The sequence below is a fragment of the Herpailurus yagouaroundi genome, unplaced genomic scaffold (assembly GCF_014898765.1).
Source record: "Herpailurus yagouaroundi ecotype Mexico unplaced genomic scaffold, PumYag 77, whole genome shotgun sequence".
Classification (NCBI taxonomy): Eukaryota; Metazoa; Chordata; class Mammalia; order Carnivora; family Felidae; genus Herpailurus; species Herpailurus yagouaroundi.
Genome location: NW_024412388.1, coordinates 91,613,563 through 91,638,301, shown reverse-complemented (window position 1 = coordinate 91,638,301; position 24,739 = coordinate 91,613,563). Strand labels below are relative to the sequence as shown.

At 37.1% G+C, this 24,739-nt stretch overlaps 1 pseudogene; it reads left to right on the top strand.

The window, feature by feature from the left end:
- The window catches only part of LOC121017907 (BRISC complex subunit Abraxas 2-like), a 28,678-nt pseudogene extending 4,405 nt beyond the window's left edge, over positions 1-24,273 (top strand).
- Positions 24,274-24,739: the final 466 nt, after the last annotated feature.

Sequence of the window (24,739 nt, the reverse complement as noted above, 5' to 3'; positions counted from 1 at the left end):
GGTTCTACTGCAGTTTGATCTATCTATAAAACGGGGCTAATGATAGTGTTTACTTTATGGGGTCTGTGTTAGTATTAAATGGGTTAACATATGTAATGCCCTTAGATCAGTGCCTGATACTGCATAAACACAAACATTTCAGTTATTGGAAGTAGTTGTAGCAACAGTAATACAAGTTGCATTAGTTTGCTTGGACTGCCATAACAATGTGCTGCAGACTGGGTGGCTGAAACAACAGAAATTTATTTTTTCAAAGTTCTGGAAGCCACAGCTCTAAACTTAAGGTGCCATCAGGGCCATACTCCTTCCTTGCCTCTTCTGGCTTCTTCTGGTGGTTCTTGGTGTTCCTTAGCTTGTGAAGACATTACTTCAGTCTCTGCCTCTGTTTTCACCTGGCCTTCCTCCCTGTGTCTCAATATCCCTCCCCTTTATCCCATTTAAATTCAAGATGATCTCTTCTTTTTTTTTTTTTTTAATTTGTTTTTTCAACGTTTTTATTTATTTTTGGGACAGAGAGAGACAGAGCATGAACAGGGGAGGGGCAGAGAGAGAGGGAGACACAGAATCGGAAACAGGCTCCAGGCTCCGAGCCATCAGCCCAGAGCCCGACGCGGGGCTCGAACTCACGGACCGCGAGATCGTGACCTGGCTGAAGTCGGACACTTAACCGACTGCGCCACCCAGGCGCCCCAAGATGATCTCTTCTTGAAATCATTAACATTACATCTGCAAAGTTCCTATTTCCAAATAAGGTTAAATTCATGGGTACCTGCGATTAGCACTTGGGCATATCTTTTGTGGAGGGACACAGTTCAATGCACTGCATACCCCATGCCTAGTGGTTCAGGTATGGTTTATCACACACAATATCCCCACCTCCACCCTGTGTAAGTGTTTTTACACCTGAATTTTTTTAAAGTAGCCTGTCTTTTCAATCTCAGCAATAGGTTTAGAATGGGTCAGTAATTCTAATTTGGCCAATCAAACCTTTCCTGGAGTTCTAAGACTTTTCTGATATAATGATTTACTATTGGTCTTACATAAGCAGGAGTTAGTTGAGGCCATTAGGCCCAACCACACTTGAAGAAGCCATTTACTTTCCAGTATGATGAAGGCAGCTTGCAAAAAGAAGCACAACTTTGGCAGTGGGAAGCTGGGAGGGAGGCAGGAAGGGAAGGATGAAAAGGACAAGAAAAAGAAAGAGAATACTTTCTTTTTGTGGTTTAAACAAAAGTTATCTCTTCCTCACTTATAGTGCTTATCACTTTATGCCATTGTATTATAGACATTGCCTGCATGTTTCTCTCCTTTATTAGGTGAAGGATTGAAGACTCCTTGAAGGTCAAGCCTGAATGTGATTGATCTTGGTGACCTCTCACAGTTTCTATTCCATTCCACTGGGAACTCAGAAGAAATTTATTGAATGAATGGGAATGGGTGGGATTAAGAAAACTACTCTTTTAAAATCTCTTACTATGTTCTACACAGTGTGCTAAGTACTTTCTGTAAATTATGTCATTTAACCCTTGTAACATCTTTGGAAGGCAGGCATTATTATCTCGCTTTTAGAGATAATTGAGCTGCCACTCAGAAAGTTTCTTTGGATTTCTAAACACCATTTAGTCTCAGTGGTAGAGTTAGGATTTGGACCCAAAGCTGCATAGTTTTAAACTTGGCCTTCAAGTCTACCTGGTCCCCAAATTTAGTGTTCTAGCAGAATTTATAACAAGGAGGAACATTTTGGTCAATTTTTATGAGGATAAATGATAGAGGTGGGACACTTGATTTGAACTTTGAAGAATGGATATAATTCCTATATCTAGAAAAGTATTTTGAAGATGCTTAAAATATATAAAAGAGCTCAAGCAAATTCCTAGTTCAAAACTCTTCAGTAGCTTCTCCTTATGCTTGGGATAAAATCCAAACTTCTGACTGTGTCTTAAAAAGCCTTTCATGACCTGTCATTTGCCTTCTAGCCTAACCTTATGTATGCCTTGTTCCCAGACATTCTAAAGCTTCCTTTCTGTTCCCCAAACACACTCAACACACTCCTGCCTAGTCACACTAGCATTCCTTTTCTCTGATGCACTCCCCTGAACTCATGACTGGTTCTTTTCTGTCATTCAGATCTCAGAGAGGTCGCACATCAAAAGCAGCTTATTCGCTGTCGTCAAATAAAACTATTTTAATTTTAAATTTTAACACTTCACTCTATTTGACATTTTCTTGTTAGTTTGCTTACTTGAATGTGTTTGTCTTCTATTTTCCCACTCCACTTGGAGGGAATGTAAATTATCTTAAAAGCTAGACCACTGTCTATTGGTTGCATCTCCTCTCCCCACATCCCTGGCAATCATATGGCTTCAGCAGCTATCTTTTGAATGAATGAACGAAATTATAGTAGCTTGAAGTGGCTATGGATTGGCAGGACCCACAATAATTGAACTCAAGATCAAATGTAACGGAATAAATATTTGAAAGTAATTGGCTGGCGTACAAGGTGCATTAAGGATAGCAGGAGGTAAAGCATTTTCATATGGCCATTTGGATGCTGCAGTTTTGTTTTGTTTTATTTTGTTTTTTTGATGCATTTATATCAAAAACGGTTCTGGAAAAATAGATGCGACAGTGATGAACATACCAGATGGCAAGTATTCATAGGCTTTTCTTTTCTTCTGCCTGCAAAGGAAGGCATTTTCTCTGCTCATGTTCTTGGATTTCGTTGTGTTGATCAGATAATGGGAGTTACCTCCCATTGGAGAGGTATCTTTAATATCTTTGTCTCTGATAGAGAAGAATGGGAGGAAAAAAAAGACGTGGATTGATTTATATAAGAAAGGTGATGTAGTAAGTCATGAAAGGAAAGCATTTATCAGGAAGGCAAAGAGGGAAAGAGGGCCAGTGTTCAGAGAGAAACAAAGAGGTTGAGGGAATAACAGCTGTCCTGCAAAGAGGATTTTTGAGGGTTTGGAGGGATAAATAGAACTGATTAGGACATTTGGAGTGCTTTCTGTGATGTGTTTTCCCTGCTTCTTCACCTCTTCAAGGTACTCCAGTACAGAGTTGTATGATTTTTTTCAAAGCTACTGGAGTTGGATTTGTGTTTCTCCTCGATGTGACAAAGCCCAGAGAAGCCTCTAAAATAAAAATTTTACAACATAGATCCATCTGCTCCATGTGTATGTTTATTTTTAAGTTTATTTATTTTTATTTTTGAGAGAGAGAGACAGAGAGAGTGAGTATGGGAAGGGCAGAGAGAGAGAGAGGGAGAAGGAGAATCCCAAGCAGGCTCTGAATGTCAGCACAGAGCTCAACATGGGACTCAAACTCACAAACCGTGAGATCATGATCTGAGCTGAAACCAAGAGTGGGACACTTAACCAACTGAGCCACCCAGGCGTCCCAGTATGTTTTTATTAGAAAGGAAGTCATGCTACAACGTGTATCTCAGATGTTAACTTCTTTCTTACCCCCATTCCTGCTGCTCAGTGAGCATCACTTCTTTAAAGCCAGAAAACAACCAATACCAGGTTAGCATTTTAAGAGTTTAATGCCTGATGATTTTTCATCATAGTAAAAATATTTAGCAAAATAAAATACATTGTATGTATGCCATTGATTATTAAGGGAAATAACAAAAATGTTACTGAGAATGTTTTGTACAATTTGATGCTGAGATAAGTAATCATACCATGACCCAACTCTCTGCTGTGTTTTCCAATAATGCCACTTTTCTTTCAGATAAATATTCTCAATGAAATAGCATTGGTCAAATAAGGGGGTTTACCAAAAGCAATTTCCCATAGATATAAATAGGAAAAGTACTATCACTAAGCTAGTTGGTCTATCTATTCCCATTTGGAAATGATATTTCTAAGTGAGGAATAAAAGACCAAGAGTCAGGCCATACAAGGTATATGTTAATATGGAGATAATAAGGAAACACTTAGCTTATATCGATTAATGGTCTTTCCTGAGATAAACAAGGTTGGTGACATGTCTCCTGATGATATGTGATTTGTCTGCTAGACATTTCTCACAAACCAGTTCATTTTTCAGTCCATTTCTTGCCTCATATGTCTGGCCTCCATGTCATCTCATTATCTGCCTTGGGTTGATCATAAAGTGGTAGAGTTTAAAGATGGAGTGAGGCTGAAAGTGAGGTAAAAATATATGTTTTCCAGAATTCAAAGAGTTGAAAGTTTGGTTTTTCACTTATTTATTTCAAAATAACCACATCAAAGACATTCAGTTAAACTGTTGTGGGTGTTAGTAATCAGCTGTATCAAAGTAGCCACTCTAAATGCCACATTTCCAGGGGAAGAGCTGGTAAGATTCATAAAGGGCCAAGATTAGATTTAAAAGACACATTTGTGTTAGATTCTGGATGTTTGAGTAAAAAACATATGCATTTGGCCTCGATTCTATAAGAAATAGGAAAATAGAAAATTTTCTTTTTTAATCTGAGTCATAGAAATAAAGTGGCATATTTACTGTATCCAGTAAATTCCAAAGTTAGTTTCTTGGGTATTAAAAAATCTTACTTGGAAAAATAAAAAGAAATTTAAAAAAATTCCATAGTCAAATATATTTGGGAAACACTAAGTTAAACACAGCCAAGCAAGCATATTTCCAAGCTGCAGGGTCTCCAGGGCCTTCAGAGACTTTTGATACTCCATAAATGTCCCAAAGGGGGATAGTTGACAGTGTTTCCTCAACTTGGGGAACTAGTGGTTTGAAAACACACTAGTCTACAGGATGCAAATGATTTTGAAGGTAAACAGAACTGGAAAGTAGAGGAAATAGTAAAAGGATTATCCAAATAACTCAGAAGGAAAATAATAATATCCTGCCTTAGAAGTAACAGGATGAGGGGCACATGGATAGTTCAGTCAGTTAAGCATCCAACCCTTGATTTTGGCTCAGGTCAAGATCTCATGGTTGTGGGATTGAGCGATGCATGGGGCTCTGTGCTGAGCATGGAGCCTGCTTAGGATTCTCTCTCTCCCTCTCTCTCTCTGCCCCTCCCTCACTTCCTCACTCTCTCTCTCTCTCTCTCTCTCTCTCTCAAAATAAATAAATAAACATTGAAAAAAAGAAGTAACAGGATGAGATTGAAAAGGAAGTTCTCCATGCTGGGGTATATAAGAAGTATTCAAAAAATTGGTGTAAAATAGACACTCTTGATATTTTAACAATCCCTTTTATAGGTATATGTGTATACATACTTAATTTTTTATTAACCTATACTTCTGTCAAATTGAACATTTCTATCGTTAATTAAATGTGACATGTGCCAAACTCCTTATACTTTGCTGTACCTACTCGCTTCCTATGTGACTTATTCACCTAGTGCCTCAGTCTCTCAAGCTCTAACACATCAGATTCTTCTATGACTCCTCCTTCTCACCGCCTAAAAATTCACAAAAAAACTGTCACTTTTACCTCCTCATTATTACTAATCTTTGTCCACCTCTTCATCTTCTCTAACTTCTCATCAAATTCTCTTTCCAAAATTATCTTCTTAAAAACAAGTTTGATGGTGTCTGTCACCTTTGTTCTGTGCTTGAAATGCCCTTCTATGTTGCCTAATGGATAGAGTCATCCTTCTAAGTGAAGGCTCACATAACCTGGTGCAGACTGCACATTAGCCACATTAGCCATCTCTTCCTCAATTGAGCTGGGGCTGTTCCCTGACACAACACAGCAGGCATTAGGTCCCTGTGCCCTGTGCACATGCTGTCTCCTCTACCTGAAGTGTCCTTCCCTCTCCTCTCTATTTGCTGAAATCTTGCTCATTCTTTAGAATTGTTTGCTTCCTCTTCCATATCAGTTATGAAGATATTAATCTGTCCTGTCACTCTCCCTCACATACTTCAAAGCTGCTATCATATAGGCAAAGAAAAACAATATGGTCCTACCTTTGTTTCCTCTACCGAAGTCAGTTTGCTCTTCATGAATGAGTAAGCATTTTCTCTAATCTTCTGGTGAATTTGTCGGTCTGGAATCTTCCCAAGACTTTCTAAAGGTTGAAATAAATTATTCCCATTGGTTCCCCTTTGTCTTCTTGTTCTCCAAAATATAAACACCACTTAGTTAAATTTAATTCCATTTTTGGCCCATTTTGCCTTTTTAAAAACAATTAAAAACTGCTTATTTCATTACTAATATTTATCACATAATTTACTAATTTTCAATTCGGTAGCAGCAAACCAATTCCAAGGTCACTTTCCAAGTCTTTTTAAAAAACGAGATGGCAAAGTGCCAACAGTTTGGTGCAGTGTCCAATTCTAATGAAAGATTAAGCATTTTAGCCAGCAATTCCAGCGTCCTCTGACTGCTTTAAAAACATTTGGTTGGATGCCATCTGTTCTTGGTGATTTATTTATGTTTTGTTTGTCAATTTTTTCTAAAGTATCCTCTCGACTTATTCATTTATTGATCAATTTCTCTGGCCTATGCACTATGAAAGTCACTAAGAATGTATTAAACAGCTAACCTGTGCCCAGCATAGTGCTGGGTAAATGTGGGAAAGGAAAGACATTTGAGATTATGCATCCGTCCTCCAGGAGCTTGTCTTTAGTTGGGGTAATAAAGCAAAAACAAAAATATGTAGACCATGTGACTTAAGTGACCCAGGTGCTATTAGCTGCAGGTACAAAATACATTAAGGTCCAGATTTCAATGTCTCTTGGGCTCCTTCCAGCAGTCCTCTCCACTTCCCTGCCAAACCCGTCCATTTCTCTGTGGTGTTTCTAAGAGGTGGTGTTTCTAAGAGGTGTTCTCATGTGCTCAAGAAAAGTCTACTCATATTCTTTTGTGCTAGCATTGTCTTGGACATTTATTGCTTCAAAATGTTTTGAGAGAGATATTTCACTATGGCCACTGCTGTCAGTGGTCTTGAAATTTTTGCTTTCTGTCAGGCATAGGTGCAATTGCTGATGCTTCTTGTTTTCTCTACAAGCTGGCTTGATGCTGCCGTTTAGTTTCATGGAAAGATTGGAAGACTTTTGTTCATCCTAATTCTGTTCCCTGGGCTCTGAAGTGTTCCTGACTGCATACCTCAGCTCTCACTATCTTTTGAAGAAGCAATCCCTCATTTTCTGTCTTGTACCTCTTTTTCATACCTTGGGGTGGCTGGACGATAGACTTCATCTTTTATTTCCTCAACTTGATTTCCTCTGCCTCTGGTCACCATGCACCATTCTTTTCCTTCCTCTTGCAACCAAAAATAAAACTCCTCATTCATATAGACTCATGCAAAACAATGCTGGGAGGTATCAGTGATCCTACATGTCTAGTCTTTGTTACTAAATCCACAATGCATTGCAATAATCCTCACAACGACCCTACAAGTTGGGCACTGCTATTCATGCTTTACAGCAAAGTGTACTTAAGTTTAGAGAAACTAGGCTTAAGGGTACAGGACTAGTGAGATTCCATTATTAGAAAACATTGGCAGTCTATTCCATGAGTGGGAAACTGCAGCAGTGTGATTGCTTTAATTTGCATTCCTTTTTGTTATATATATAAAAATAGTAATGTCTTGATTATAGAGAAACCAACAAAATGAATTTTATTTTGATAGAACTTTAAGATAGAACATGGTATTACTTTAAGTTACATTCATGGTGGCTGATTGGTCCCTCCGTCGGAATCTTTTTTTTTTTTTTTAACTCTAATGTAACCCTCTAAGCCAAATTTGAAATCAGTAAACAATAAGGGCACTGCTCAAATCAGGCATTATCTGCTTCAGAACTTGTCATGTCTCAGTTTCTGATTGGCAAGTGAATTACAGCCAAATACTTATTAAATGGTTAGGCTCCCTTCCAGTGCAGTCTTCAATTATCTTTGTTATTGTACAGCAAAGAACATTTGCTTGATGAAGTAGGGCTGATTTGCTTATTGTATGTCTTTGCATTCTCGTTAATCTCTTCAATTCTGCAATTTGTATTGGTTTTCTAGTTATTAGTGTGAATTCATGAGACCATGCTTTATTATTAGTGCTATCTCCTAGCAGTACGTAACCCTTTGGAATATGCAAAAAACATGACAGATCTCTCAGCCCTGAAGTCTTTGCAGGCTGAGTATGAATGGCTCCACTACAACAAACAGACAGGGAAGAGTGCTAATGTTTTAACTGGTAAAGTGAAAGAGTGAATAGGAATCTATTAACATTCTTAGACATTTAAACAGTCATCTCTTCCTTGTTCTCATCCCTGTGGCTTAAATGTAGTTTAAACAACGTATTTTCATCTGTGTGGGATTGTCACTTCTTTGCTGGTATTTGGTAGATTCATAAAGATGCTAGACCTAGTCTCAATTTTACTGTAGGACTTTAATCGGAGAACCCCTTGAGCTTCTTAACAAAGATTTCCCTGTTAGGTGACCCACATGAACTCTCTAGCTTATAATTAAATATTGATTAAGAAATGGTCTTAGTATATGTCTTCAGAAAATCCCAAATAATCAAATGGTCACATTCTTGAACTTGGGGGATAACCTGTCTTTTCCTTTCACCAGACATTCCTAAGCATCGTCAGACAGTACCTTACTGAGGACAGATATAGGTAGAGAGATCTTGATATCTCTTGAACACTACTTCAAGGAGAAATACAACACTAATGAATTTCAAAGATATTCTAATCAATTCTTCTCAGTGGTGAATTATTTCCATAGGACAGTAGAATTCTTACCTTATGACTTGAGAAACGTGAAGTTTGGCATGGGATATGGGGATACACCTGCAGCTTATAATGTTGTGACATGTGAGTAATTACAAAAATAAGATTACTGGAAATAAGTTTTTGGACAATGTTGACTATTATATCTTTTCAGATGCCAGTGAAAAGTGATCATTTCTCCATTTCTAATCAAGTCTTTCTATATTCAATATTGTGCAAAGATGCCCTGAGAGGTAAAGTGTATGAATAATGATATTTTATGACTGCAATTATTCTTCGGTTGATTATTCATTACTCATAGTGTGAACTCTGAGTGAAATTTACATTCTCTTCCTATAGTTAAGTGTTACTATCAATTTAGTGTTATAAATTTCTGCCGGATGTAAACTAATCACGCCTCATTTCCAATATCGAATTGTCTTTGAGTGAGTGATCATATGTCTTTACCAAGCCTTTTCTATTAATTACTAATATTTTCAATCTTGTGTAGAACCATAAATCTTATCATTAAATGAAAAATCATGGTTAATTCTGAATCATTAAATGAAAACGAAAGACTAAATCTAACTCAATTCATGATAGTATCCTTCTAAACTTCGTGTTTGCCCTAATTTCCGTGAAACCAGATGCATTTATATGCTTGCATCACATTTGGGTTTTTTTTGCAACTGTTTAGCTTTTATTTATTTATTTATTTATTTTTAATTCAAATTCAAGTTAGTTAGCATCTAGTGCAACAATGATTTCAAGAGTAGATGCCTTAATGATCCTTACCCATTTAGCCCATCCCCCCTCCCACAACCCATCCAGTAACCTTCTGTTTGTTCTCCATATTTAAGCATCTCTTATGTTTTGTCCCCCTCCCTGTTTATATATTATTTTTGCTTCCCTTCTCTTATGTTCACCTGTTTTGTACCTTAAAGTCCTCATATGAGTGGTCATATGATATTTGTCTTTCTCTGACTAATTTCGCTTAGCATAATACCCTCTAGTTCTATCCACATAGTTGCAAATGGCAAGATTTCATTCTTTTTGACTTCCGAGTAATACTCCTTTGTGTGTGTGTGTGTGTGTGTGTGTGTGTGTGTGTGTGTGTGTGTGTGTATACCATATCTTCTTTATCCATTTCATCCATTGATGGACATTTGGATCTTTCCATACTTTGGCTATTGTTGATAGTGCTGCTATGAACATTGGGGTGAATGTGCCCTTTGAAATAGCATACTTGTATCCCTTGGATAAATAGCTAGTAGTGCAGTTTTTGGGTCATAGGGTAGTTCTATTTTTAAATTTTTGAGGAAGCCTCATACTGTTTTCCAGAGTGACTGCACCAGTTTGCATTCCCACCAGCAATGCAAAAGAGATCCTCTTTCTCTGCATCCTTGCCAGCATCTGTTGCTGCCTGAGTTGTTAATGTTAACCAGTCTGACAGGTGTGAGGTGGTATCTCATTGTGGTTTTGATTTGTATTTCCCTGATGATGAGTGATGTTGAGTAGTTTTTCATGTGTTGGTTGGCCATCTGGATGTTTTTTTTGGAGAAGTGCCTATTCATGTCTTTTGCCAATTCTTCAATGGATTGTTTGTTTTTTGGGTGCTGAGTTTGATAATTTCTTTATAGATTTTGGATACTAACCATTTATCTGATATGTCGTTTGCAAATATCTTCTCCCATTCTTTCAGTTGCCTTTTAGTTTTGCTGATTGTTTCCTTCACTGTGCAGAAGGTTTTTAATTTGATGAGGTCCCAATAGTTCATTTTTATTTTTGGTTCCCTTGCCTCTGGAGATGTGTTGAGTAAGAAGTTGCTGCCCCCAAGGTCAAAGAGGTTTTTCCTTGCTTTCTCCTTGAGGATTTTGATGGCTTCCTGTCTTACATTTAGGTCTTTCATGCATTTTGAGTTTATTTTTATGTATGGTGTAAGAAAGCAGTCCAGGTTCATTCTTATGCATACCACTGTCCAGGTTTCCCAGCACCATTTGCTGAAGAGACTGTCTTTATTCCATTGAATATTTTTTCCTGCTTTGTCAAAGATAAGTTGGCCATACGTTTGTGGGTCCATTTCTGGGTTCTCTATTCTGTTCCATAGATCTGAGTGTCTGGTTTTTTTTTGTTTGTTTTTAACGTTTATTTATTTTTGAGATAGAGAGAGACAGAGCATGAATGGGGGAGGGGCAGAGAGAAAGGGAGACACATAATCAGAAGCAGTCTCCAGCCTCTGAGCCATCAGCCCAGAGCCCCACGTGGGGCTCGAACTCATGGACCGCGAGATCGTGACCTGAACTGAAGTCGGACGCTTAACCAACTGAGCCACTCAGGCTCCCCCGAGTGTCTGTTTTTGTGCCAGTACCACACTGTCTTGATGATTACAGCTTTGTAATAAGCTTGAAGTCCGGGATTGGCATCATATTTGTGTTTTAGCCTTTTTCCCAGTTTATTCCTTCCCCAATAGTTCTATATTTGTAACTTGAATTCTTACAAAAGATTTTAAAGTAGCTGTCTGCTGGGTTCACTATGGTTTCAATGTCTTTTCTCAGTAGCTTGAATTTTTTTTTTCAAAATATTTGAATAGATTTTCCATTTATTTCCAATACCAAATGTGTTCACATGTTTGGCCAAAAACATTAAATAGTGATCATATAAATTATTTGCTGCAAACACATAAAATAGTCTTAATCACATATGCCCTTTTCTTCATTTTTTTTCTATTATAGGTAAATAATACTTTGATGAATATTCTTGTACATCATATTTGTACTCATTTCTGCTTACTTCTTTCAGATAATTGTTTAGAAGTTATATCACCAGGAAAATGCTCTTACTTGGGCAAATTTTAATCTTTGTCCAAATTTGGTATGTGAATACATATATGAAATTAAGTCATTGCATATATTTATTAACCACTTATGTTTCCTCAGGTATGAATTACCTGTTTACTAGTTTATTTCATCCACATGTCTTTGAGTTTTCATATTCTTACTAATTTGTAGGAGGTATTAATAAATTTGTGAGAATTATCCTTTGTCACATATTCTCCTTGTATACACATTTTATTTACTCAACTTTATTAATCCTCTTTTAAAAATATTTCCTTCCTTTTCTTTTAAACTAAGAACTTATTGGGGTGCCTGGGTGGCTCAGTCAGTTAAGTGTTTGTCTTCAGCTCAGGTCATGATCTCACAGCTCCTGAGTTTGAGCCCTGCGTCGGACTCTGTGCTGACAGCTCAGAGCCTAGAGCCTGCTTCAGAGTCTTTGTTTTCCCCCTCTCTGCCCCTCCCCTGCTCAAATACTGTCTCTCTCTTTCAAAAAATAAATAAATATTAAAGCATTTTTTAAAAGAACTTATTTAGCACTGTGAAATTAATATTTGCCCATAGTTTCTTTTAACTTTTTTCACTTTCCCCTATTTACTACTTTAATAAATTTGTAATTTGCTTTGTGTCTCACAAAAGTGACCTATTGAACCCACACTCTTGCTTTCACCATTGGCCACAGGTTTAGTATGCAATTAGAGTTGCCTTTTAGAAAGTTTGATTAATTTTAAACTCCTGCTTATAATGTTCTGTCACTGGCAGCTTTACTTCTCTGACTCCAGCTTGTTCCCAGCACAAATAAGAGGTACCATAGTGATGGCCCACAAGAGATGCCCATGCCCTCAGCTCTAGAACATGTAAATATGTTACACTACATGGCAAAAATAACTTGGAAGATGGAATTAAGGTCATTACCCTTAAGATAGGGAGACTATTTTGGATTATTTGTGTGGACCCAACATAATCAGATGGGCCCTTCAAAATGGAAGAGGAAGGCAAAAGAGTCAGTCAGAGAAATGTAATATTAGAATAGGCAGGAGACATTCAAGGCGTGAGATAGACTTGACTCTCTGTTGTTCCAGTTGACGATGAAGGAAGGAAGCCTTGAGGCAAAGAATGGTTTGTCTTTAGAAATGGAAATTGTCCTCAGCTGACAGCCAGTAAGGAAATGGGGACCTCAGTCTGACAACCACAAAGAACTGAACTCTGCAAAGGAACTGAATGAGCAAAGAAATGGATTCTCCCACACAGAAAGGCACACAGACTTGATAAATGTTGACTTTAGTTCAGTGACATCATGCTAGACTTCTGGCATACAATACTGTATAATAATAAATTTGTGCTGTTTAAGCTGCTGAATTTGTGGTAATTTGTTACAGGAGTAATAGGAAACTAATACACAAGGCTTTCTGGACTTTGGTATTGGGCGTATCTGGTTCAAATTCTGACTTAGTCCCATAAGAGCTGAGTAATTAAGGAGATTTATTGACTACCTATCTCATGGGGCTGTTGGGACCCAGAAAATACTCCAATAATGATAGTAATAGCAACAATGTCAATAATAATACTAATAATATATTAACAATACAATAATATAGGTACATACATATATTTTCTAAATAATGATTGTAGGCAACACATTGAATGTTTACTGTATGTCAGAGCCTTAAATATGTATTACTTCTTTTAATGCTTATATTAAATCTCTTATATTAGATGGTTTTGTTATGATCCCCTGTACCTATTTTTTTCTTACACATGAAGGATAGAGTTATTTTTAAAAAACAAAAAGGAGAGGAGCAGAGATGGTAAGTAACTTGCCTAAGCTCATGCAGTTAGTCAAAGAAAGTTGGAGCCAGTGCACTGACCTAGTCAGTGTCATTCAGAACCTGCATGCTTAATCACCTTGCTACTGCTGCTCTATTAATTTTTTTTACTCTTTTAATATTAACCATTATGCCACAGATGCTCAATTATCATTGTTTCTGTCCGTACTATATTATTGTTACCAACCCAATATCAACAAAAAGTCCACAGGTAATACAAAGGTAATAGTGGGAAGATTCATGTATGGGGTTTTGACTTTGAGCAAAGATTGCCTTTGAGCCTACTGTATGGTTTGATCAAGGGGCCAGTTTGGCTAAGCAGAGCCTTTGCACCAGGTCTAGGAGTTGGCAATTTATCCTGGAGTCAAGTGATCTGCCTTTAAGTACCAGCAGTTTTTTAATCAATCTGTGAATTTTGAATAGTTTATTTAACTTCTATGTTCCAGTTGCATAACTGATATAATCATGAATTCAATGAGAATGATGGTCATCATAACTATGAAGTTACAAGATCATTCAAATATGAGGCTTTGTATCAGCAGAACATTTTTTTTAGAGTTTTGGAAAAGGGCAAAAATCCAAAATTGTTGGATTTTTCACATATATCCAGAGGGTTTATACGTTTTGTTCATCAATGTAGTTGCTTTCATAACACATTTCGTCTGGTTTTCACAGTATTTAGCCATGGGACTTAAGGCTGACAAAGCAGAAGTGTATGAGAAGTGAGACAGTGAGAAGCAATGCCCAGCTGTTTAATATTATGATACCGCAAAAATGAATCAATCTATCTTCCTGTGGGAGACACAAGTACCTTGCTCTGCAGAAGCACTGTGTACAGAGAGGAGATGCTCTGAGTGCTGAGGATATGATGACAAAGACAGGGCTGGAATTCACTGATGAATTCTCAGTCAGAGAAGACCCCTGCCCCTACTAAGTAAATGCTGCACCCTCTTGGCCTTGACCATCTCACAGATGGTGCTTGCATTTCAGCCTTTCCCCCCAGTCTGAACAAAAAGGATAATTGGGAGACCTTGGGTAGGGGAGAGATTATTCTAGTCAAATCTGGAAGTCCTATAAGCCTGGGCCAGAGGATACAACTTTAATCACCTCTAGGCCCCTCCTCACTTTGCTCAGTACTCATCTGGCTTCTCAATTAGTGTTTCATTTCTTTGGCAAGCTATTTAGTCTGCTTATAGTTTATAGTACTCATTTATTTTCAGTCATGGGCCATGGTAACTCAGCAAAAGCTCTAGCTTAGAGGTTTCAACATCCTCTTATTCACCTTCTTGGTTTAACTTTGCCAGCTCACTGCCCACCTAGAAATCAGTGAGGTGTCTTTGAAAGGCAAGTCTGATTGTAATATTCCTTGCCTACCCCCAAGCCAAAATTAAAATCAGAGCCTCTTAATATCAATTGCTTTATCATGAGGAGAAATTCCACATTCCTTAATATATCTTCAGAAGTCTTTATGCCTACTGTCTCTCTCTCTCTTGTTCATTTCTCCAGTCCCATATTTTCCTACAATCTACCCCTGCTTTGACCCTCTGCATGTCCACATGAGCAAGATTCTCAAATCTTTGCAGTCTGGTAAAAACTTGCCAGCATGTCACATAATTGCTTTTCTTATAAGCTAAAGACGTAGCATCTTTTCCTTAGTAAGCAGAATGCTAATGCTTGTACATACACACATACATACATACATACGTATATGTATGTATCATCTGTTTTTAAATGCTCATGGAAATTTCATGTGCGTTATGTTGTTTATTCCTCATAACACCACTTGGAAGTAAATAGTATAATTTTTATCATCTCTGTTTCATAGATGACAAAACTGGGTTCCATGTACTTACTATTTAGCCTGAGTCACCAGACAGTGGGTGACAGACTACGTACATCTGGTTTACTATGTAGAGTCTAGTTTCTTTTCAATTCTGGGTTATTTCAAGATGCCTCTAGTTCAAAATGAGGAATAATTCAGACAAAAATCAACCCCATGAGAACAAAGTCCATGTATGTTTCCTTCACTAATGTGTTGCCCATTACTGGTCTTGGCAGAGAGCAGGTACTTAATAATTATTTGTGAAATGAATGAATGAACCTATATTGGGAATTATCTTCATTGCCTTTTGAGCTTTTTATTTTTGCAAATGGCACACAGAGGAGAGATGTGATTTTCTAAGGTACTTAACATGCAAGAGGGACGTAGGACATTGAAGTGTGAATAGATAGACTCAGAAATGAATCTTGGCTCTATTTATTAGTTGTATGTTTTTGGACCATTATTTTAATTCCAAATCTCAATTCTATCATCTGGAACTTCAGTCATCTGGCTAAAACATGAAGACAACATTATTTGCTTCATAGAGTTTTTGTGGGGGGGTAAATAAGATACATATAAAAAGCATGTACCGCAGGGTCTAGCATTTAGAAGATGCTAGATAAATATTAGTAGTTGTCTTCCTGCTGTGAGAAAGAAGTGTTAATTCATAGCCATTTAGGTCAGCAAGAGATCCAATCATTTAACTTTTTTTTTTTTCTAAATCGTCATTACATATTTATAATTTCAGGCTGCTTGATTTATATGTGTTCCTGTTAGCTGCGTCTAAGCGGTTTCCAGCTTTTACATACCCCTAGAGTTTATCTCATTCTGCTATATGTTGGAAATAAATTTTGAAAATCATACCAATATAACTCAACAATCTTTCAGACTGGTGGATTTAGTTGTGAGTCTTAGATAGGAAAAATAACAACCATAGTAAAATGTTTTGTAAATCCATACCTGATTGGAGAGAGGATATTAGAAGTTAAGCTCTTGATTTTAATATATCTGGGCTTTAAGCTACCTTTTGTATTTTGCTTGGTATGCTAATCCATACAGAAAGGACTACAGAAATTTTGATTTTATGAAGGCCTCTCTAAATGATTCTTTTAACCATGTGAGTACTGAAATGTGCAGTTTTGCAATCCATTCCAAGTACTCAAGGATTCAGGAAACAGCACTGGTTTTGCTTTTAAATAAAAATTATTCTAGACACGAGTTATGTTCAGGGGTTTCAGAAAAGATAATGATATGTTTCTTGAATCCTTTATGTTGCAATATTAATTAAGTTAGTTCAATTTGTTCCTTTCCTTCAAATGCCTTTTTTAAAACAAGTTGAACAAAATATGTTTTTAGCCATTTCTCCAGCTGATTATTGCTGCTTGTTAGGTTTTGGCAACTCCTTTCCCTGGTAAAAACGTGTGGATTTCGAACCAATGCACAATTTACATCAATAGCTTCTGTAGAGTCTTCGCAGTGGCTCTGATTTGTTAGCAAAGTCATTTCAGCTGATATAAGTCTCAATCTCCCCATTGGTCAAAAGCAGCAATTAATATCCACCTAACCAGTCCATTGTATGGATGAAATGATATATGCATATCTCTGTGTATACATGGAGAAGAGGCTCTCTATTAATCCTTTTTCATTCGTTCTCTGTTAAGTATTCTTTCACCATCTATATGCTGCTGATGGTTTTATGTCTGGTAATAATACCATTTTGCATTTATGTACCACTTTCAAATTTGCCAAGCACTCTCCCGTGTTAGCTTTTCATCCTCATAACAAACCTGATAGGTGGGTAGCACAGTGATTACCACTTCCATTTGGAGATTAAAAAAAAAAATGTCACATTGTAAACTTTTTGCGTGTGAAGGACTGTCTTTTGCTCTCTTTTTTGTTCCTCAGGTTGAGCTTAGCACTGAACTTGGCATATATTTGAGGCTGTATAAATATTTGTTGTATGGAACTGATTGATGGGAAGGACAGTAACTTCTGCAAGGTCAGACAGAGGCTATGGCAAGACCAGGACAGTCTTTCAGAATTTTCCATTAGACAAATGGTGAACAACTTTTAATTTTTTTTTCCCAAAAGGGTCAATTCAGGGAAAATAAAAATGTTTATGTGCCACAATTTTCCAATTAAAATGAAAATAGCTTTATTGAGTCTCAAGGAAAAATATATTCTTTCTACTTAGATTACTTCCTTCTGCAGTAGGAAAGTGCCAATGAGAAATATTAGCACTCCTTTTTCACCACTAAAATGTTAATATCTGAGAATATTTGAGAAGGAGCCATGGAGAGGCAGCTTTCCAATCTTTTATCCCTTATATTTGCAGAGCACTTTAGAGTTCACAAAGTGCTTTCATAGGCATCATCTAATTACATTCTTGAAACAATCCCAGGAAGGGGTATTATTACCAACCACACTATACAAAGGGTACACTAAAGTTAAGGTTGGGAGGAAATGACTTGCCTAAAGTCACACAGCAAGTGCATATTAAGCAAGGTTAGATGCACTGCCTCACATACCATATACACTGAGCACTAACTCCCTTCACTTGTTTAGCTATTGGGGGTGGATATAAAATAGATTCCTTTCACCCAAAACCCAAAACAAAATCAATCTGGGCATTCTTTCCCACTCTCTCTTATCTCTGCATGTGGGGGTTTCTTTTTTTTTTTTTTTTTGTCCAGCTGATTACAGAAACCTGGAAATGAACCAGTCCAACACAACACAACAAAACAAAACAAAACAAACAAAACAAAACAAAACAAAAACATACTACTATATTTCCTTTCCTGGAGGGTTTCTGCCTTAAAGTCTCTGCTTTGTATGGGTGAGAAGGCTGCCGTAAGAATTATACTATGAACTACAAAGTGAAGTCCTGTGGCCTTCAGGCTGTTCTGCGTGACCTAGTTGGGTGACTGATGCTACCAAATAGAGGTTTGTTCTGGTGTATGGAATGCCAGTGATCCGGTACAGTTTTGACTTCAAAATCTAGAAATTAATTTTGTGGTGATATGCAAATATAATATGAAACATTTTTCACTAAATATGCATGTAGTGACCTTTCTTTCCCACATTTATCCATTCCATTTTTTCATATACTCCTCATTTGCTTTTGTTTACTTGCAACTGGAGATTGCAATAAGAAATTTATTTAACTAGGTTGCCCACTGTGAGCAAGTGAACAGAGGATATCCCCCCTCCCCCCAACATCACCATTGCTCCTCTGGGGAATTCTCCAAGCCTCTGTGGAGAGTGGAGGGAATCTGTGGAACTATGTGAAGCAGGTGTACATTTACATAAGGTGCCAAAGCTGGGAAGTATGATGAGGGAGAGGGAATGGCACAGGGGGCATGGCTTTCTGCTGATGTGACTGTCTCCCTATATACTGTCTCATCCCACTGGTCTCCTCCTTTATCTCTCTTCTGTGGCTTCTTATTTGTCACAGCTACATGAGGTAAGAATTAATTTTAAAGTTCTTTTTTTAAGGGTACTTTTCTTTTTTTTGCTACTACATCTGCTCCCTCCCTCATTTACATTTCACAGTTTATCTGTTGTAAGTGACATCATTTTCCAAATTCCTTTGAAGAGGACAGAGTTGTCTACCCCATGGTAACTGATAATATCTTTTGCAGGGAGAAAGCATACTTGTGGAAAGTGATGTTGGCCTCAGATAACTCACTACCCTTGAAATCCAGAACCGCTCTATATTTGATTTTCTGCTTTCTGACCCAATAGAAATAATCATTGACTTGTTTTAGACATGGTTGTGTTTGCCAGCTGATTAATGAAGTCCACATTTAGTGGACTTGCTGGATTTTTCTGTTTATTCTTTGAGTAATGCTGCTGAAAGTGAAATTAGACCCCGGATAGGCAGATAGATTTAGTCCATGGTAGGGAGGTCACCTTAGACTTGGGTACATATACTTTTTCTTCTTCTCATATTTTCTTACATCTGCATTTCTAAAATATCACTATGCTTTTTTAATCAAAAAGCATAAATGCAAAGATAAATCAGTTAATAGTTCATTGAATTAGAAATCTGTGCAGCATGCAATTTGCAAGTATATGTCACTTTTGTGATGTTTGTCATTTTCCCTATTTGCAACACGCTAGTGACTACATAAACAAAATTTAGCCCCATGTATTTTTATTTCATAAGAATCAAAATCCCCAAAACCTATGCTTATGTCCAGAATTTCCCCAAAAGATAATTAGCATAATTGGTAAGAAAAGCTTATACTGTACTTTCTTTTCCCAGTGTGGTAACTCAATTGATTGTCAGAAATAAGATTCAGCCTAATAATGTTCACATTTTGCAAATATTTATGAATCACCTAACTCCCCAAGGCCCAATTGTTCAGCCCTCAAATACGAAGCCATTTCTGACTCCTCCTTGGAATTATCTCAGCCTGTCCTTGTTTAAGGCGCAACACTTACTCATGTTTAACAGCATGTGATATATGTTATCATTGGTTAATGTATTCAATACAGATGATGCAGATAATTAGTTACTGATAATTAGTGGCAGATACAGATGGTTCCCTGGCACCCCCCTCATTTTTAAAATAGACTGTTGAGTATAACATGCATACAAAAAAGTGCACAAATCACAATATAGTTCTCTATAACTTTTCACAAAGTGAACATATTCATGAAACCCTTTTCCAGAGCCCTGAGTAGGACATTACCAGTTCCTAAACAGTGGCCTCTGTGTTCCCACCCAGTCATAGCTCTCCTCATCAAGATGAAACCACCCCATCTCTCTTGTCACCATAGAGGAGTTTTAGTTTTGTGTATCTGGATTCTTTTGCTCAATATTATGTATGTAAGTATGTGTATTATTAGCAGTACATTCTGTAGTACTGTTATTTAATATCCCATTTTATGGATATGCCACAATTTATTTATTCCTTCTACTATTGCTGAACATTTGTTTTTGTTTGCTTTTTTGTTTATTCATCTGGGCTATGAGAAAGAATGTGCTGTTATGAACATTTTAACATATAGCTTCCAGTAAGTGCACACATATGTACATTTCTATTCATTATTAATCATCTTCTTGGGATATAGAATCACCAACATGAAATCATGTTTTTAATTTTTAAAATTAAATGCATAAAACCATGCATTTTAATTTTTTAAAAAATACAAGAATGTGTTGTGCAAATATTTGAGTTTTGAAAGCAACTAAAGAAACTTCTTTTTTTTTAACGTTTATTTATTTTTGAGACAGAGAGAGACAGAGCATGAACGGGGGAGGGTCAGAGAGAGAGGGAGACACAGAATCCGAAACAGGCTCCAAGCTCCGAGCGGTCAGCACAGAGCCCGACGCGGGGCTCGAACTCATGGACCGCGAGATCGTGACCTGAGCCGAAGTCGGCCGCTCAACCGACTGAGCCACCCAGGCGCCCCCTAAAGAAACTTCTTAAGTTGGTCTTCTTCCCCATTCCAAACATTGGGGCTTTTAAGTCTGTTTCAAGTTCTGTTCCCCAGAAGCAAGCAAGCTAACTAGTAGAGAGTATTCATTTAAAGAAAACCTGTTCTCAGTTTAAAACAAAGAAACAAACAAAATATTTTGAAGCGTCAAAGAAAAAGGAGATATCACAAAAAATACTAAAGGTAATATGAACTCCTAAAGAGAAACTTTCATGTGAATTCCCAGAAACTTCTTTAAAAACAACTCATACCAACGCTTAGTAAACTTAACCCAGGTCTTAACAATGAACCCAGAAACGACTAGAATGATTTCTAAGATATAAAATATGAAATCAGCATTGGAAACATTCAACATACTATGGTAGAACTGTCTCTGAGGAAAATAACGCAATGAAATAGAAGTCAGACTGGAAGAATTTTAACAGTGTACATAAATAATCTCAAGAGAAGATGGAGAATGAGAATATACTATGTGAGTAATAGGAACCAGCAGATAGGAACAAAGAACAAAGAGAGGTGAATAAATTAGCAATGACATAATAAAATTAAAAAAAATACATTTTCCTTATGGTGATCCTTTTTTTTCTTCTGTTTCAAGTTTTTATTTAAATTCTAGTTAGTTAACATGTAATGTAGTATTGGCTTCAGGGGGTAGAAGTTAGTGATTCAACACTTACATATAACACCAATGCTCATCCCAACAAGTGCCTCCTTAGTGCCCATCACCTATTTGGCCCATCCCCCACCCACCTCCCCTCTAGCAACCCTCAGTGTGTTCTCTATAGTTAAGAGTCTTTTATGGCTTGCCTCCTTCTCTTATTTTTCCCCTTTCCCTTACATTCACCTGTTTTGTTTCTTTTTTTTTAATTTTTTAAAATGTTTTTTATTATTTATTTTTGAGAGAGACAGAGACAGAATGTGAGTGGGTTAGGGGCAGAGAGAGAGGGAGACACAGAATCAGAAGCAGGCTCCAGAGCTCTCCGCACAGAGACTGACACGGGGCTGGAACTCAGGAGCCATGAGATCATGACCTGAGCTGAAGTCAGAGGCTCAACTGACTGAGCCACCCAGGAGCCTCTCATCTGTTTTGTTTCTTAAATTCCACATATGAATGATGGTATTTGTCTTTCTCTGACTGACTTATTTCACTTAGCATAATACCCTCTAGATCCATCCACATTGCAAATGACAATTTGCCATTCATTCTTTTTATGGCTGAGTAATTTTCTATTGTATATATATACCACATCTAAAAGAAAAAAAATTTAGAACAAAAGTAAATAAATTCCCAAGATTGGGACTTGAGAGACATTTAAAAAGGCCTATGTGCTAAGTAAAATGTATAAATGCAAACTACTATGAAAATACATTAACAACTTAACACTTTAAACTCAGCAATGATGTCTTTTTCCTTTTTCAATTTTCCTAGCACCTAGTTCCCTGAGTACATGCTCCTATTTTTATCCAAATTGATCATTCTTGAGTCTTGTATAAACACATATTCTGTAGATATTATCTCTATATATCCCAAGATATCTCAAGGAGACTCATGGGATCAATGATGAACATTCAAGAGTTAAATAATACTGATATTTCTAAGCATAGGTAAAAGTTTGTTCCAATTATGGACTAGCCACTTAATGTGATGTTTTTTAAAAGAAACACTTGGATTTAATTAAATAACATTATAAAAATAGGAAAAAGACCAATAAAAATAAATGAAAATACAGAACACCAAAATTAAAGGAGTGCTAGGGCCAAAAAATCTTAACTGGTATAACTGTTAGAACTAAATAAGATATAAAAAATAAAAAGTGAAAATTAATAGACTCTACCTTCCAGATAAAGATATATGGGAAGTGTAGAAGGTAAGAGAGAAGCTATAAAGGTGTTCAACTTTCTTTTTTCAAAGACATATATGAAAAAAGACTGTTCTTGTATTTTAAATCTTCTAATACATTATAAAATGATCAATTATGCTATTAAGAAAGGAATAGTAAAATAAGAGCATAAAATAGAATTACAGAAAGTGACATTTAAATAACAATTAGAATATGGTTAAGTTGTTTAAAACCTCTATAGAAAGATGAAACTTGAATTGATAAATATACAAAATATATATAAATACATTTTTAAAGTTTATTTCTTTATTTTGAGAAAGAGAGAGAGAGAGAGAGCTCTTGAGGGGCGTGAGAGGCAGAGAGAAGGAGAGAGAGAATCCCAAACAGGTTCCATGCTGTCAACATGGAGCCTGATGTGGGGCTTGATTCCACAAACCATGTGATCATGACCTTAGCTGACATCAAGAGTCTGACACCTAACCCACTGAGCCACCCAGGTGTCCCTAAACACATTTTTAAGGAAAACTCTATTTAAACACTCATGGGGACCACTCTGGCCCTACATTGTGGTACATAGATCAGTGTGGACCTGGGTCTGCCTTCATCTGGAGCCAGGAGTCCCAAGCACAAACATGGGCGAACCTGAGCCTCAGATGCCTCCCTTTGCCCTTTCCTGCCAGGACCAAATTGACCCTCTCTATGGAGGTGCCAGCCTAAGCATCACTATATTTGGGGACTGCTATTTTTAGGGGATTCAAGGAAGACTTTTTGCTGTAAGAGGTAAGACAACATGAAACCTGAAGCACTGGGGACTTACAAAGCAGCAGCACTGAATTTTTGCAAACAATTGAGATCCATCCTCATCAGTCTTGTTCAAAACTGTTGAGTTTTTATGACTGCCCAAGCAAAGTTAATGAACAGTTTGGATGGGATCCTTAAAGGTTGGAGAAAGAAAGTTATTGATGGTACAGATTCCAGTGAAACATATAGTAGAAACATGCAGAGAGGAGGTTATTCATAAGCAGCTCACCCACATCCCCCGTGTGCTGGATCTCATCCTCTTTCTCCTTGGCTTCATCTCTATCCAACAACCCCAACATGCTTTAGAAAAAATGCATTTTCTTTAGAGCAAATTGAAGGAACTAAAAGGAAATCTTTCATTATTCCCAGTCTAGGCAATAATAGTCAGCAAGATTGCCAAGTACCTGAAGTCATACTTCCCAGAGTTATGTCAAAATTATTAAAGAACATGGTAATGATTTTTTTTACAAGGATGGAATAATGAAAGACATCAGGATGATTTACAGGTTTCTAACACACTTCACACAAGCCAGTGTGTGCAGGTGTGGAAGAGTGAGCTAGTTGTTCAATCTTGTCAGGCAGAAGGGAACATATTAAGAAGATAAATTACTTAAAGGGAAAATATAAGGAACAGAAGAATATTGTAGCAGGTGATGATGGTAAGCAGACAGATGCCATCTGAAAATCTGGAACCAGTGTTCAGATGCCATCTGAAAATTTGATTGTCAGATATCATACCTGGGTTGTAGCTCAAGGTAGAAGCACCCTGGGAGACACAGATGCCTCTGATGCCCCTCTCTCTTCCTTTTGATTGTACCCGTAGAACAGTCAAGAAAGTACTTTGAGCCATTCTAGCATAGAAAGTAGTATCTTTATGCCTGGACCTCAGATCATAGGCTCTTTGAACTCTGCTTCTACTCTTAACTGAAGTATCCAGGAAGTAAAGGAGACCTTCTTCCTCCCCCAACAGTAGCAGGAGACAGAGTTGAGACATCAGATAACAGTGATAATGAAAATTTGATTGACACTCGTAGATATCTTTAATAAGGAATACCCACATTTGAGGGAATGACAACCCATGATACATTCCCATGGGGTCCAGGAATACTCAATCTTACCATATTTAACTAAAGAAAAGGAAGTGTCCACTTAGCACTGTTTTCTTAATTAGTTGTGGTGAAAAAAAATTTTGAGGAGTTAATCTGGGGGGAGGATGCTTTCTCAGACCCCTGGACTCTGGTGAGGAGAATCCCTATGCACAGAACTATAAGAGCCTGGCATTTGAGGGTCCTCACCTTCTGACCCAGTGTGCAGGTTTCAACAGAGAATCATTAAGAATATCAAATTGTCCTAATTTTGGTGATATTCGTGGATATACTGATATATTTAGGCAAAGTAAAATTTATGAACATAGTTCCTATTCTTTAAAATAAATTGGAAATTAAATACTAAGCACAAGTAGTCTATGAATGTTCCATAATTAGTCTTAAGTGAAAAACTTACCCTTTGC